Consider the following 15,526-nt stretch of genomic DNA (forward strand, 5'->3'; position numbering starts at 1 on the left):
ACCTTTGTCAACATGTGGCTGCATCTGTAGAACGCTTTTGAGCATCTGTAGGATGCTCCACTTGAGATGCTCACATACACTGGGGCTCAGGTGGCCTGTGCTGCAGGCACTCAAAAATGTCCTCGTGTTCTATAACACACGCACAGACACTCAGGGCAATGCCACACAGAGAAGGCAGGGCTAAACCTTTACCTGCACTACAGATGAGCACAGTGGTTCCAAGCAGGCTGGGCACAGCCATGTGCTGGGCACAGCTGCCATGGAAGATGCTTCACCTTCCAGACATTCTCAGAGAAGAAAAACTTCTTGCAAACATGCAAAGTGAAGAGATACAGATCCTCTGAGGCTCCCCCTCCCCAAACCCATGTCTGGTTCACTTGAAGCAAGTGGGAGGCAGTGAACTGATGGCACCTTTTGCCTTGGAACGTAAGTGGTAGCAGTCAAGCTAAGTCAGGGGCAGGTCTCAGCTTCCCTGACACAGGGGTCTCACCTGGGAAGCTGCTAAATGATAAACACCCACCTGAAAACTGCCTCAGGCCTGGTTCGGGGATTTGTTGGGGTTTATGTTTGTTGGCTGTGGGGTTTTGTGCGTGTGTGTTCGGTGCTGGTGGTGGTTTTACTGTTTTTTATCCTGCGGGTTTGGGAAGTCCTCTGAAACATTCTGGCTTGGTGACAGGAATTTCAGGACTTCCAGATATGCTTCCAGACAGACTTCCACTTCAGATGGCCCATGTCACCAGAGACCTTAGAAACTCAGTGGCCCCAGAAGCTCTGATTCTGGAAGTGCCCTGGCAGTTATCAGTGCTGGGGGTCCTCACGTAGCCCATGATGTCCTGAGCCAAGCCCTCTACTTGTCTTGGGCTGGATGTGATTTCCTGGTCATGCTACATATGGTGCAGTGGATATTCCTAACATCTGGCCAAAGACCTGCTCAGGTATCCCTGCTCCCTTTGGAACCTGCTGGTTCCTAATGTCTCCTCCACTGTGCATTAGCTGGACCTGCCTGAGGAGGCTCTGTTGATGCAGCACCTCATGCTGATCTCACCCTTGGTCTGTCCCTCCACCCCTTCAGGACCATTTGCAGAGGTGATGGATGTTTCCCTGGTTCCACACCAGCCACAGCAATGCACGTCATCCAGCAGCCCAGAGGAAGGGCGTCCAGGACTTTTTCACTCCAGTGCTGCCTCTTCCTGTGGAAATGAGCTCTGCTTTCTCAGCCCCTCTTGCTGCTCCCAGAATGGTTCATGTCCGTAACCTTTTCTGTCTGCAAGTGTTCATCTCCAGCCTTTGGAGTTCAGTGGAAGAGGAGTGGAGCGCAAGGGAGGCACTGTACAGTGTGATCCTGCTTGGGGTGGATCTCCCTGTGGCAGAAAAGGCCTTCAGCAGAGATGGCTTGGATGAACTACCCAAGGTGCACAGCACCTTGTCTGATTCCCCCCGGGACTGACCCTCTTCCCCTTCAGCACTATCTGCAGGTGTGAAGGATGGACACAGGAGCTCCAGGTCTGGTACCAAATGCTTGAGGACGCTGGCAGGACAGGCCTGGTCCCAGCTGCAGGGCGCTGCTGGATGGGATTCTCCCATCACCTCCACCACCAGCACATTTTCCCTGCTGACACCTGTACACAGAAAAGGAGTTGTCACAAGACCCCACATGGGGGATGTAGGCAGTGCAGGAGCCTTTTGGAACCCTGAAGTTCTTGAGTATTGCAGTCTTCCCTCTTTCATGGAGATGTGTTCCCTGCCTGAATGATAGGTTGGAGACAGGGGCTTGGAGCAAGCTGCTCTAGTGGAAGGTGTCCCTGCCTGTGGCAGGGGCTGGAGCTGGAGGAGCTTTAAGACATTGTACTGGTCACTCTGGCAGCCAGTCACTAGCCATTGGACTGCCATTTCTCAAGTTTGAAGTGACCCCAGTTTCTCTTCCTTAAGGGGTAATTTCTAAGGCTGGGCTCTTGGCTGTGGCAATTCATGGACTGGTCATTTCTCTTCCCTGCTCTGTGCATTATTTACATGTACAGATGTTGAATCTCATCTGATGTTTCATCTTTCAGGCATTCAGCATGGAGAGAGCATTCTGCAACTGCTTGCAGGAAGATTTACTTCTAATTGCTTTAGTCATTTTGAATCATCAGTCCTTTTCCCTAACATTTCTGCTAAGGAGCCTTCTCCCAGCAATTGGTGGGCACGGTAACCCTCACACATAGAATTCCTCCATATAGCTGCTAAATCCATTCAACTTATTTGCAAACTGGAATGAACATTTCCTCATTTATAGTTTCTTGGGTCTTCACTGGAGCCTTTTGTAAAAACGAGCATCAGATTCACCTCTCTTCCCAGCCATGGCAGGTGGGATGTTGGGTCTCACTCTGTGCTTAGCTCAGATGTATGCCTTTGCATATTGCAGAGTTCTGCAGCCCTCTGGGACTACCAGGTCCCAGAGATTTGTTCCTACTCGTTTGATGGATTTCTTCTACAATCACTTCACCAGCTCCTTAATCACATTTATAGGAAGGACAGACCCCAGCATACTACTGGCCTTGAAGCTGTTACTGGTCGCCATCCTTTCTACCTCTTGCTCTTCTACTGGTGCTTGCAATGGCTGCTCCTCTCTCCTTGAGACTCCTTGAGATAGCATGCCAGTTGTTTCCCAAATGAGGGTGATGCTCTTCCCTTACCAAGCCAGGTAAGTAAGCTAAGTTGCACAGGTGCTTAGGGGAGAGAAGCAAGCCAGTTCATGAGCTCTGCCCTGCTTAGGTTCCTGCTGTTAGTTGGCCTCAGGCTTCTGAGATGGTGAACATTCAAAGTCCCGTAATGTTAGTTCCAGGACCTGCTCTTAGAAATCTTTTCTCCCCTCTCAAGAACTGAACAGCCACAGACTATGCCCTGTAAAGCCATGCCCTGCCAGAGGCTGAGAATGCAGAAGAGATGAGATTTTCTTCTCCCTCCCTCTCTCCCTCCATCCCTCCCTCTCTCCCGTTTTTGCTCCATTCCTCTTTCCCTCCCTTCCTCTCTGGCTCTGTCTCTGCTTGCCTCCTCCAGGGAATATCAGTATCCAGGCCTTGCAAGTGCTCAGTTCACTGTCCGAGCTTGTTTCTTAGAAGGTGACCTCAAAGAAACTAGTCATCTCCACAAATGACTCAACTGCTGAATTCACAGGCCAGAGCTGGTGTTTCCCTGTGCTGGTCATTATGTGAGAGTCAGCCCTGACCACGTCTGGTCTTGATGTCCTCAAGAAAAGGAAGCAGAGGTAATTGTCACCCATAAACCTGAGAGTAGAGGCAAGGAGGACAGGCACTGAGATCACACCACAGATGCTGAGAGTTCACACTGCCCAGCCCTCGCATGCTTTGGACATGTATTGTGCTGTACCACACTCACTGTCCTGCTCTGGAAAGGGCAAGCATCACCACCAGTTACTGCCTTTTGCTGGAAGGCGAAACAGGAACACAGGTACCAAAGACTGCCAAGACCAGTCTTGCTCCCCATTCTCCTGTTCCCATGCATTACAGTGTCTCTGCTGTAAACAGGACAACACCTACTGCAGTGAGTGAAGGAGTGAGCCTTAAACACCAGAATAAATTAGTCATGGTAGGGAATTCCTTTGAACTGAGAAGTCACAGCCCAGAGCCATAAGCATATCAGCTCTGTGCTGCTCACCAGACACCAGGAAGCAGTTCCCCTCTAATCTCCCAGCACACCCCATTGTTTATGGTTCTCATTTATTTTGAAGCAGATTGTTTGTTTCTCTGTCGCTTTGCATCTGTGGGAAAAAGACCCAAATGAGCTGACGTTTGTGTGCGATCCCTTTGGGGACATGGAGGGGTCAGCGTGTGACAGGGAGCCTGTGCCTCCAGCAGGTCTCAGGGCTGTGGAGAGGGAAGTGTGCCAGACCCCCCTCAGGGTGCACTGCCAGGTGAGGCTGGGGTGTGCAGAGCCCTTTGCTCTGCCTTCTGCTTTCTTGTTGCACAGGAGGTCCAGCACCAGAGAGGACCATGAGGACCATCGATTCCACCCGTGTGCTCCAGCTACTGCTGCTGGTGATGCTGCCATAGAGAGCGTTTACCTGCAAACACCTGAATTTAGCAAACTGAACGAATTCACTGCGAGGGTTGGATGCGATGCCAAGCAAAAGGTCTTATAACAAGTTTGCAACTGTCCAAGCAAGCAGTTTTTCCCCAGACCTGGTATCCTGCTGGTCACATCTGCTCAGACCATGCTGTCCTGTAGGAATAAGACCACTTAGCCCTTGGCTTCTTCCCTCTAGCACCTGACAGCCCTATTTAGAGAAGAGCCCTCCTGCCATGCCCTTATTCTTTGGATGTCCACAGCATGCTCTGGGAAGACAAATCTGATGAAATGAAGTCATGATCCTGACTGTCCCCATCCCACGTGTAGGCTAGTGACAATTTGCTGCATGCTTGTGCTGGTGAAGGTCCCCTGGGGAGATAAAGCTCTGTGCTGAATGCCCCCACACTGGTATAACTCCTGAAATCCTGAGGTCCTTTTCTGAGGAGAAAGGTTGGAGAGAGATTTGCCTTTACAAACATGTTACTCAGGAGAGCATTCTTCCACCTGTAACCAATACAGCTGTGACACACTGAGTATAGGGCACTCACTACAGGGAAACCGGTAGCCAAAGCTCACAGAGAGCTCTGACCATCCTTTGAAGATACTACTGCCAGGATGTCACCACCTTGATAGAGTGGAAGAAACAATCTTTCCCTGATGGAGACTTTTACAATGGGCCAGGTGAACTGCCCATTGATGATGGAGACATGGATCACTGCAGCCATCTGAGGTCAGGGCATGTATGAATCTCCTGCTCTGAGACTGCCCCAGCAGAGCTCCATCACTGCTGTTGGTCATAGTCTTTAGGAACCTGCAAAGAAATCAGCTTCTCTTTGCATGCCTGAGGCTCAACCCCGGGGGTGAATTGCACAGAAAGGAGCTCCTCTGGCTCTCACATGGCAAACAGACAGGATAGTGCTCCCCGTGACCTGTGACAAACAGAGTTTTTCTGAGCTGGAGCTAGCAAAGCAGTAGCGTCTCTGTCACTGTGAAGCAGAGGTGGTCTCTGCTCACAGTGACCCTAGCTTGGTCCTAGCTCAGGACTTAGCCCAGAGCATGGTATTTCTTTGCTCAGGAGACTGTGAGCATGGATGGTCCAACACAATCTACTCTTTACCTTCTGATTGCATCAGGCCTTGGTTAAGTGCCATCGCAGCGGCATTTACCTTGAATTTGCCACTGCCTGCCAGGCATTTAATTGGTCTGTCACCTTCCTATTTCCTCACAGAGCCTGAGGGCAGGAATTTATGATGGAGATGTCATGAGCTCTTCCCACTCTGACAGCAGACAGGCCTTGCTTGAAATCAAGCTGTGAACTATTATCACAGCACTGCAAGCATCCAAGCGAGGTCCCTTAATTTATGACTGTCCAGAAGATATTATGCAATTGACAACACGAACACAAAAATCCTTCTGCACTTTACTAAAGCTACTATGAAAGTGCCTGATGTTTTCAGCATAATATTTACTTCTTTGTAAATATGCTCAATTCCCCAATCCCAGTTCAAAACAGAGAGATCAGAGGATGAACACAGGGAGATGACAGAGCTGTTTAAAGATTATGTAAAACGTTTTTTCCTAGCATAAATATTTGATTGTAGAACTCTGCCTGTTGTGTTTACGGAGCAGGGATGCAGGGAGCTGCTGCGGCCTGGCACTGTGCTGGAGGCTGCCCCGTGTTCCCTGCCCATCCCTTCCCATGCGGTCCAGCATGGTGCATGCACGGACAGTTGACCCCATCTTGCTGCAGGCTGACTGGGGGCTCACTCCTGACCCACCGTCCTGTCCTGTGGCACTCCATCATCTGCAGGAGCTTCAGGGCAGGGTGGATCAGAGGGGGTGAAGGAGGAGTTAAAGGCTCAGAGTCTCAGCTTGGTCTGTGGCCGGGGAGGTCGGGGGGTGTGTGTGTGTGTGTGTTTGGTGTGATGCTCGCGATGGGGATCCTGGCTTGAGCTCAGCTCTCCAGTCAAGTGGGCTGTGCTCAGGGGAAGGGCCAGGCTGGACATGGCCCATGCTGTCCAGAAGCAGAAGTGGGCTGGAGGATGCCAAGAACTGCCTCCTGACTCATGACTGTGGGGAACACCAAGGTCAGGGCACTGCACTGGGCAGGAGGGAAGCACAACAGCACCGTGTGCCCCTGGTGTGGACCTGCAGCTGGAGGAGGCTTTTGTCCCTGTGGGGAGGAGGAGTGGGGACAGGCTTCACTGATTTCCTGCAGGCATAACTGAAGGAGGAGTATGCTGAGTGGGACCGTGTGTTTCTGTGTCCCACAGCCTGGGCAGGCTATTTCTATTTTAATCCACCGAAGATGATGTTTTGGGGATGGTTTCCCGATGGAGCTGGGCAGGGATGGCAGTGGTGACGTACTTCGCTCAGGGGACTTCTCTAGTACCCACAGCTGCTCTGATGTCCTGGGCCACAAGCAGCGTGGTCGCAGATGCTGAGCTCCCCTGGCAACAGTGCCTGGGGGGACCTCAAATGCTGCAGGGACAAAAGAGCAGGGACTTACTCACTGCTTTTCATGAGTGCCCCGTGCATGGTACAAAGCAAGCCTATGGCTGGCTGCCCATGTCCTTCCTCCTGCATCCCTCAAGCTTCTCCTCCTCCCTTGAGCAGCCAGGTCAGCCCAGCCCGGAGCCTAAGCACACCAGGGTGCCCAGAGAAGCTGTGGCTGCCCCATCCCTGGCAGTGTTCAAGGGCAGGTTGGAAACAGGGGCTTGGAGCAAGCTGCTCTAGTGGAAGGGGTCCCTGCCCGTGGCAGGGGTTGGAGCTGGAGGAGCTTTAAGGTCCCTTCCAACCTAAACCAGTCTGGGGTTCTGTGATTCACGCTCCAGACAATGCTATGGATGTGCTGTATGTGCTGTCTAGGCTGCAGGTTGACTGTGTGTTCCTGAAGGCATGTCATGGTGAATGAGGCAGTTGCTGTGTGCACTGACTCTTGGCCTTTAACACCAGGCAAAATGTGCACCTTTGGGTGATCCTCACCCTGCCCCAGCCTGGACAAGCAGTGTTGTGGCAGCGTTGGTGCTCAGGCGTCTGTACCAAAACATGAGGAGGGGAAGGCCGGGGCTGGGGTGGTATCTCCACAAGTTTCCCAGCAGCTGGGCTTGTGCAAGCCACTGCAGGACCAGTACTGAGAGCAGTATGGGACATGTGAGCCTCAGGCCTGAGCTGGTACACTGCAGTAATGACAAGCCTCAGTGCTTTGCTGGATGGGCAGAGCAGGCAGGAAGGGGTTTTTGTTCCTCCAATGTCTGATTAGAAATGGAGGGAGAGAAGCAATGGCAGCAGCAGCATCACCTCCGTGCCCCTCAGATGACCTGCTTGGCTGTGCTGTGTCCCACCTTCACCCTGTGCTCACTGGGTGCTTGCAGAGGGACACTCAGCAGCACGCTGTGCACCCCCAGAAGGGCTGCACAAGTCCTGCTAGTCCAAGGGATCCAGATGACACAGCATCCCTAAGGATAACAGAGCCAAGGGGGCTGTGCTGGAGCAGGGCAGTGTGCCCTGAGAGCTGCGGATGCTCCACAGAGCCCCAGCCCCATGGGGTGACCTCGCTTCTGTTCCCTCTGCATCAGGACTTAGGGTAAATCACATCTCCTTTCGGTTTCCTTATCTCTAAACTGCCGTAATGAGGCTAACCCCTTTGTGAAGCTCTTGGAAGTCTCCCCCCCCAGAGCAGGGCCAGATAATAAGAGCTGTATTGTTGTAAGCCCTGCAGCAGCTCCAAAGCTTGAGGTTTCCCTACAGAGCAGCCAGCCCAGCCCTACCTCTGTTCCGACCAGGCAGGAGAGCGGCAGTGAATTGAACATTTCCCTCCACATCCCTCCCTCCAGACCATTAAAGTACCTCGACACAGCCACTTGTTTTGTGGTTCAGCCCTAAGGAAGGAGGGTGTTTTTGCAGAGGGGGGTGACAGGCACTAGTGAGTGATACGAAGCAAAGCTGGGCCCGGGTTAGTGGCAAGCAGAGCTAAAGCCCCAGATATACATCGGATGGGCTGGGAGCATTATGTATTTCTGGAATGCCTTCTGGTCTTTATTAAAATGAAACCACAGCCAGCCCAAGAGAGCTCATCGCCCAGGCACGGGGCCAAGTCTAAGTTACTTCTACAAATATTTATTTAACCATATCAATGACAAACTCTTTTGTATAAATGTTTTTATTTAATCATAATTTACCAATTATTTTAAATCAATTGTTTGCCTGGTTTCTAAACACTAATCAAGAGGCTTGCATTAGCATTACTCAGGCGGATTAGATGCATCATTTCACTGAAGCTTGTGGCATTGCTTGCCTGCCTTGGCCATGGAAGAGGGTGCAGATGGATCCCAAATTTCACTCCCACTGTCAGATTCCTGGAGGACTGTGCCTGCGGTGCTGCCAGCCCTCCTCACCCAGGTGACCTCTGGGCTTAGACGAGCTCCTGATGCACATGGATGTTCTGATGCTGATCCCACCTGAGCCTCTCAGGACAGGATCTTTCTCCTGTTTCCTTGGGCTAATGGTCCTTGCCCTCATGGAGGTGCTGGCCCTGTCACAGATGCTTCAAGTGCCCTTCCCTGTCACTGTTTACTCCTCACAACTAAGCCTGGCCCTTCCCCAGGTGCAGGAGAGGTTCCTCAGCGTTCCATCAGCCCAGAGGCAGGAATACTGAGTGTGGCCTCGGTGGTTTGGGGCAGAACAGGAGCCTGTGAATGATGGTGTTTGCCCCAGTGCCCAGCACCGCCCAGCCCTCTGAGCTCCCTCACCTCCTCAGGAGCATCCTGGAAGGACCCCAGCTCCCAGGCATCATTTACCCTCGCTCTGTCACACATGGACCTTCTCCAGCCCAGTTCTCCCACCGTGAAATAATGCTAAAACCAGAGAATCTGTGACTTCTGCAGGGCTCTGCCTCCTCCAAAGCACTGTGAGAGGCAGCGAGGGCATGGCCTGCACCCAGCAGAGCTGCTGGGGGTATGTCAGATCTATAGGCTCCCTGTGGGCCCGGCCATGGCATCCTTTGGGAGCAGCCCGATCTGCTCCCGGGGATCTGCCTGTGCTGTTTATTTGTACGGTTTCAGGCTGCTGCTGCTTGCACCTCGGCCCCCTGCTTGAGCACTGCTGTGAGCACAGGGGCTGCGGGAGCTCCCCCTTCACACTCGGGTCTGTTCATCATCTGCAGCAGAGCCTGCGCCGGAGCTGCCAGCTTCCGAGAGCACCGGTTCCTCCTGCAGCCTCCGCAGGGCAGCTCTGCTGCTGCTGCTGAATCCCTCCCTGGTGGCCTTTTGCTTCCTGCAACTGCCTGACAGGAGGATGGAGCCAGGAGGGGCTGGGCTCTGCTCCCAAGGAACAAGGGATGGGACAAGAGGAAACGGCCTCAAGCTGCCCCAGGGCAGGTTTAGATGGAGCTGAGGAACAATTCCTGCCCCAGAGGGTGCTCGGGCATTGGAACAGGCTGCCCAGGGCAGGGCTGCAGTCACCGTCCCTGCAGGTGTTCACACAGCGTGGGGACGAGGCCTCAGTGCCATGGGTTAGGGGTGGCCTTGGCAGGGCTGGGGTAAGGGTTGGACTGGATGAGCTTAAAGGGCTTTTCCAACCCAGTTGGTTCTATGATTCACCCAGGGTATCTGATGCATCTTCTTCCACTGTTAACTCAGAACCGGGAGCCGTATTGTGAAGCCAGGATAGCTGAGAGTTAATCCTATTTACAGCAGCTTCCTCAAGTCTCCTGCTTCGATCAGTTCAGGCTACTTGAGCAGGAGAGAAAGCAGAGACTTTGAAATCCTCCCAGCTGGGGAGGGATAGGGAGGTGCCAAGGTTTGCAAAACACAGGTTTGGAGATGAGCAACCTGAGCGAAGGCTTTGATGCAGCGCGGGGACACAATTCCCAGGAAACCTCCTCCAGGATAATAAACCCCACGTAAACAGAAAGTGGGCAGGTTTGATATAACTGTGGGAGCTATTTTAAAGATTATGAAAATAAAAGTCAATGTTAGGTATAACCTTTTAACATTAAAGTAGATGTTTGTTTCATCTAAATGGTAAGGGATAGGCCCACTGCTAGAAACAGGGCAGCACTGTACTGCACAACAGGTAGCTCTAGGTCCCTGTGCTCATACTTCTGCAAGGAGCAGGCATTAAAGCAGTGGTAATAGGGAGCTTCCTGCTGCTGACTTGTAAACAAACAGGAACGTTATTTGGACAGGTCTCTGAGCTGCTGTGTAGACAGGAAAATTTGGAAACAAAATCATTTCACACACTGCCCTAACAAGCCTTTTCCTGTCCATTCCGAGGGAAAATAAACCCAAAGGAGGTGCCCATCCTCGCTCTTTACAATAGATCCTTCCAAACCTCTTTTCAGAAGTTAACTTCTTCATTTGTCTTTGAAAGCATTGAGGGCTTTGTCAGAGCCTCACGTCTCTGGATGAGAAGGAGGGTGCTCTGTGAGAACCCCACACATGGCCCGTGCTGGCTGTGAGGGGCGATTCCTCCCTGTGCCCTGTTGTAAGGAGCAAGGCTGCTGTGGTGTGAGAGCTGCATTCACCCTTCCCCATTTGGCTGTCTGAGATGCAGGGCTCAGCTCTGAGGTCTCCTGCACAGGCAGAGGAGGAAAGCAGGTGCTGGCAGAGGGCCACCGGCTCTGCTTATCTTCCACCCTGAGCTCAGACTGGGAGGAGCTGGTCTTTGGAGCAAAGGCTCTCTTTCCATTAGGCAGAGAGGAAGCCCAGATGACAGCTAGGACTAGATTCTGTCTTTCAGATAACTGACGTGAGAGGAGATGGATCCCATGAGACGTGGCCGAGCGCAAAGGACAGACAGGACAGATGATCACTGGGCAGCATGGAAAGATGAGTGTAGAGGGAATGGGCTTGTGGGGGAAAAGAGGTTCCTGGTGAAGTGAGAGCAATGGAGCAGCATGGTAGGAACACAGCAGGTCTGAATGCTGGGAGGCAGGGATGCAAGCAGTTCTGAATAGTGACATTAGAAAGCATGCAGGAAAACCTAGTGGTACAAAGCAACTTGACAAGCACTGGATCAAGCCCTATTGTGCCCTGCCCTCACTTTCTCCCACTCCTCTTCTAAACCCTCCCCAGCACACCGGCCAGATCTGAGCAGATATATTAAAGAGTTATGAAATCTGCCAGTCTTAGGGTGTGATCTAGCAAGACCTAAATTGTGTCATTAACACAGTGTCAGTGTCCCTTTGTGCCTGGCACAGAGAGGACGACATTAGGAGTCTTTATGCGGCAATGGGATGGTTTAAGTTGATGAAGGCTTGATGAATAGATGGGAAGTCACTGAAAACAGACCACAGTGGCTTCCTTCAAATGCCTAGCTCTGTCTCTAATGTCTCTCTTGCCTTGTGTGGTGCTGTGGGCCCAGCATATCTCCATCAGTCTGCCCTGTGTGCAGGATGTCAGTAGGATGGCGAGGCTCTGCTGGAGTATGCACCAGCTTTGGCCACTGTACAATGAATCCAGAGTGTCTTGTACCACATAACAGGCTGTCAGTCTGCCTAATGAATCTGGGCCTCCTTGGGAAAGGCCTAGGGAAGGCATCCCTGGGGCTTTTTGCATGGATAATACTAGTAAATCTTGGGGCTGTTCATGTCTAAGGTATGCCAAGGCTGTGTACAGGACATCCAGGGACAGTCAGAGGGCTCTATGGGGACATGTCACAGGCTGCCAGATGTGACATGTTTTCTAGACCAAGCTCACAAGCAAAATAATGTGAAGGTCGTGAGGACAGTGAGGTTCTTGGTCCACTGCAACCTCCAAGTCTGTTCAGTGCTGATGACTGCAGGACCATATAACCCAAAGGGACAAAAGGGTTTGAAGCCGCAGTAAAATAAATGCAACTGCCTGACAGTGATCTGCAGAACAAAGTGAAGTGGAAGAGGTCTCTCTGATGAAACACACAAGTACTTGTTCAGGTAAGGGAGAACTATAGAGAAAAGGATGTGCTGTGGGACATTTATTCCAACTTATTCTGTCTGAAGAGTGGGCAGCTTCAGACCTCTAATCCCCGACTGGTCACCATAGCACATCTGGAACTATTGAATATACTGGGGAGCAGGGAAGGATTCCTGGGTTCTGTGTTCATTTTAGAATGAGTATTTTTGTCTCTTCACTATTTATAGTTTTGTTTGTATGTTTGGGACCTAGACATACCCCACCACGCTTCAATAAATCTGGAATATCTTTGTTGACAACAAGAAATGTCATCTGCTGCTAATGAAAAGAAGGTCATCACTGTATGGAGTTACTTGTATAGCTCCTATTTCAGTACATGCTCTCTGGGCAGATGTGGACACATGTACAGTAATTCTTCACTTTTATTTCTTTAAAAACAAACCAACAAGTTCAGAAATAAATGTTGTAATCTGAAGAATACCTGTATTATGACAACCAGGAGTAAAGCAGACAAAATAGATCTTTCTTCCAAAAGATCCAGCACTGTCGCTAGCACTCCCCACCGCACAGATCAATACAAATGTAAAATGACTTTCAGATGCCTGCCATCACCAGGACTGCTTGTGCTGGTGCACGAAAGTGATGGGGACATCACATTGTGAGTGAGGGGGCCATGATAAAAGCAATGTATTACAACAGGAAAAAGAAAACACATCTTTTTGGTCAAGTGAGGAAAGCTTTTTAGTTTTTATATCAGGAAGAGAGCTCTGCAGATGATCTGGTGGTTTTAATTTGGGCTGAGCACAGGTAATTGTATCAGTTTGCCAAGCAGGGTGATTGAAATAAACCCCCTTCCCAGCCTCTTTTAATAAACTACCTCTGAATAGGTCCAGATTCTCCAGACAAAAGCTACAGAGGGAGCTTCGCAGACTCCTTGGATTAGTGTGAAATGAGATTTATTCTATTCCCTGCAAGTGGCAGCCTTCATACTGAAGTGTTGGTGGAAGGGACAGCCCCAAAACCTTTCTCTTGGAGTGTCTCTGGGACTAAGAGCGCAGAACATGGTGGTGTGGGATGAGGGAAAGCAAAGGTGTGCTCAGCCCCATCCCCACCGCATGGGTTTGGAGTGGTGAGCTTGTGAGCTCCAGTACCTGGAGCCCCATTGGGAATGAAAACAGACGGGCTCTGCTTCCTTAATATGCCTTAAACATCCTGAAAATGAAAGGAGGTAGGTTTGTTTGATTTCATTTACTCCGAGATTTCAGTTTAATGTAGGTTTGATAACTAAATGGAAAACAAATGTGGTGCATTACAGGGAGGCGGCCTGGCCCGGCAGCGGGAACGGGACCGGTGAAGGAACATTTTTCTAATGATCCCTTCTGGAATGTTATTTTGAACTCTTTGAAACAGCAAAGGTTTTTAGACATTGTATGTTTTGTTAAGTGTCCCTCAGGAAACGCTGCGTTTAAAATTAGTCAAACTCTTTCACTTTTTTAAACCCTTCCCTAAAATAGTGGATGTAAAATTTGGTGGGAATTCTGCTTAGAGCTCAAATTGGCTGAAACAGACGACCTAATGGAAATGACATTTGGGGAAAAAATGTGAAAAACCTGGTTTTCTTTCTGGCTTCCAATGACATAATCGGGACATGGCAGGCCTGCCTGCTCCTCCGAGTGTGCCCTGACCCCACGGCTCTGGTCACCAGTTTCCCTCGTACGGGAGGAGAGAAGCAGCTGGGAGAGAGCTAAAAGAGGGAGATGACGGTGCTGGTACAACACTGCCCATTGCCCTCGGTAATATTGCTCTGAGGCATAATGATCATCACCCTCGGAGTGTGTAACTTGGTGAGCAGGCCAGCAAACATCCACATAGAATCATAGAATAGTTAGGGTTGGAAAGGACCTTAAGATCATCCAGTTCCAGCCCCCCTGCCATGCCCAGGGACACCTCACACTAAACCATGGCACCCAAGGCTCTGTCCAACCTGGCCTTGAATGCTGCCAGGGATGGAGCATTCACAGCTTCCCTGGGCAACCCATTCCAGTGCCTCACCACCCTCATAGTAAAGAACTTCTTCCTTATGTCCAATCTAAACTTCCCCTGTTCAAGTTTTAACCCATTACCCCTTGTCCTGTCACTACAGTCCTCAGTGAAGAGTCCCTCCCCAGCATCCTTAGGCTCTGTCCAGAGAGCTGTTGCCCTCTGATGGGACACCTGGCTGGTTTTCCTGCTTGGGAAAGGAGGGGCAGGCAGGTTTTGGCCTGAAAGGAAATAAGGGAGAGTTCCCTTGGTGACACCCAGAGTGATGCTGAATGGAGGTCTCCAGCCCAGACTCGCCTTCCAAGGGGCCACATCATCCCAGGTGACCAGTACCTTTGTGCCAGCACACATCACATTCCCAATGGATGTACTTCTGGATAAGACTGTGCCACCTTGCCCTCACCAAGGTCCAGTGGAGGGGGACACCTCCTTTGACTGCTGTCTTTGCCATGGCTGTCAGGTGATTCCCATGGGCAGTCCGGGTGTCTGCTCCATGCCCTGATCCTGCTGTTCTCCATGGGGTGTGAGGAAGGCTTGTGCTGGCTGCACACAGCGCTCCCTGCTCAACGGTGAACTGAGACAGTTCAAAACGTGCCCCACAAACACATCTGGGACCTTGCCCAAGCCAGTAGCTTATTTACTTGAGGCGTTTTGTCACTTGGGGAGATAAAGGCTCCTTCACACACCTCGGGTTCCTCTCAGCGCGGCTGGGAGATAACGGCTGAGGGCTCTGGCTCCTACTTGCCGTGACCCTCGGAGGGTTTTGAGGAGAGGCCTCTTTGGAAAGCCACCCCTGCTATCGCTTTGACAGGTATCAGCCGCGCTTTGAGCAGGCAGCCACAGACAGAGATTAGCCAAATGTGCCCAGAGTGCTCAGGCTCTCCAGGCATTGCTTTAAAACACGGAATGGGAAAGGATTTTGAGCTGAGATAGGAGGCTTTATTCAGAAATGGTCTGACCTAAGGACCTCGCTATCAGCAGCCCCAGCAGCCGTCACAGATGGGGTCCTTTCTGAGAGAGGTCTAGCTGATAGCAGAGACGAGGGGCTGTTCTGCCACCATAGACCCCAGTTTAGTGTCTGGTGTGCAGGGGATGAGAGTGTCCTTTGCAATCTGCTTACTGATCCCTGGGGCATTCCAGAGGCACAGCAGCATCAGAGCAGACACTTGGGAAAGTGGCGATCCCTTTGGAAAAGTAGCGTTTGGTGAACTCTTGCTGTCTTACTGAGAAGACACCTGACCTGGGGGATATCCACGTGCCTGTGGAAGTTGTATCACCCAGAGGAACAAGCGCTTCTGCTATGCAAGCACAGCCACAACCGTCAGACCTACCCACTCATTCATGTGTGCAGAGGTGGGAGCATGGCCCATGGACAGCAGAGTCCAGAGGATGTGGGACTGCCTCTGGGCAGAAGGGAAGAGATGAACTAGTGTGTGAAGAGGAGGCTCTCCCAGCAGTGGGGCAGTGTCCCAAGGAGAAAGCAAGGACTCCTCAAGGAGAGATCAAGAAGTATCCCAGGAAGC

At 51.2% G+C, this 15,526-nt stretch overlaps 1 protein-coding gene across 4 annotated transcripts in view; it reads right to left on the reverse strand.

Annotated features, from left to right (window-relative positions):
* The window catches only part of MYOCD (myocardin), a 224,085-nt gene that overhangs the window by 34,701 nt on the left and 173,858 nt on the right, over positions 1 to 15,526 (reverse strand). The gene's annotated exons all lie outside the window — the stretch shown is intronic.

The sequence above is a fragment of the Pezoporus wallicus genome, unplaced genomic scaffold (assembly GCF_028554395.1).
Source record: "Pezoporus wallicus isolate ANWC-B61680 ecotype Strahan unplaced genomic scaffold, APGP_CSIRO_Pwel_v1 contig_8723, whole genome shotgun sequence".
Taxonomy (NCBI): domain Eukaryota; kingdom Metazoa; phylum Chordata; class Aves; order Psittaciformes; family Psittacidae; genus Pezoporus; species Pezoporus wallicus.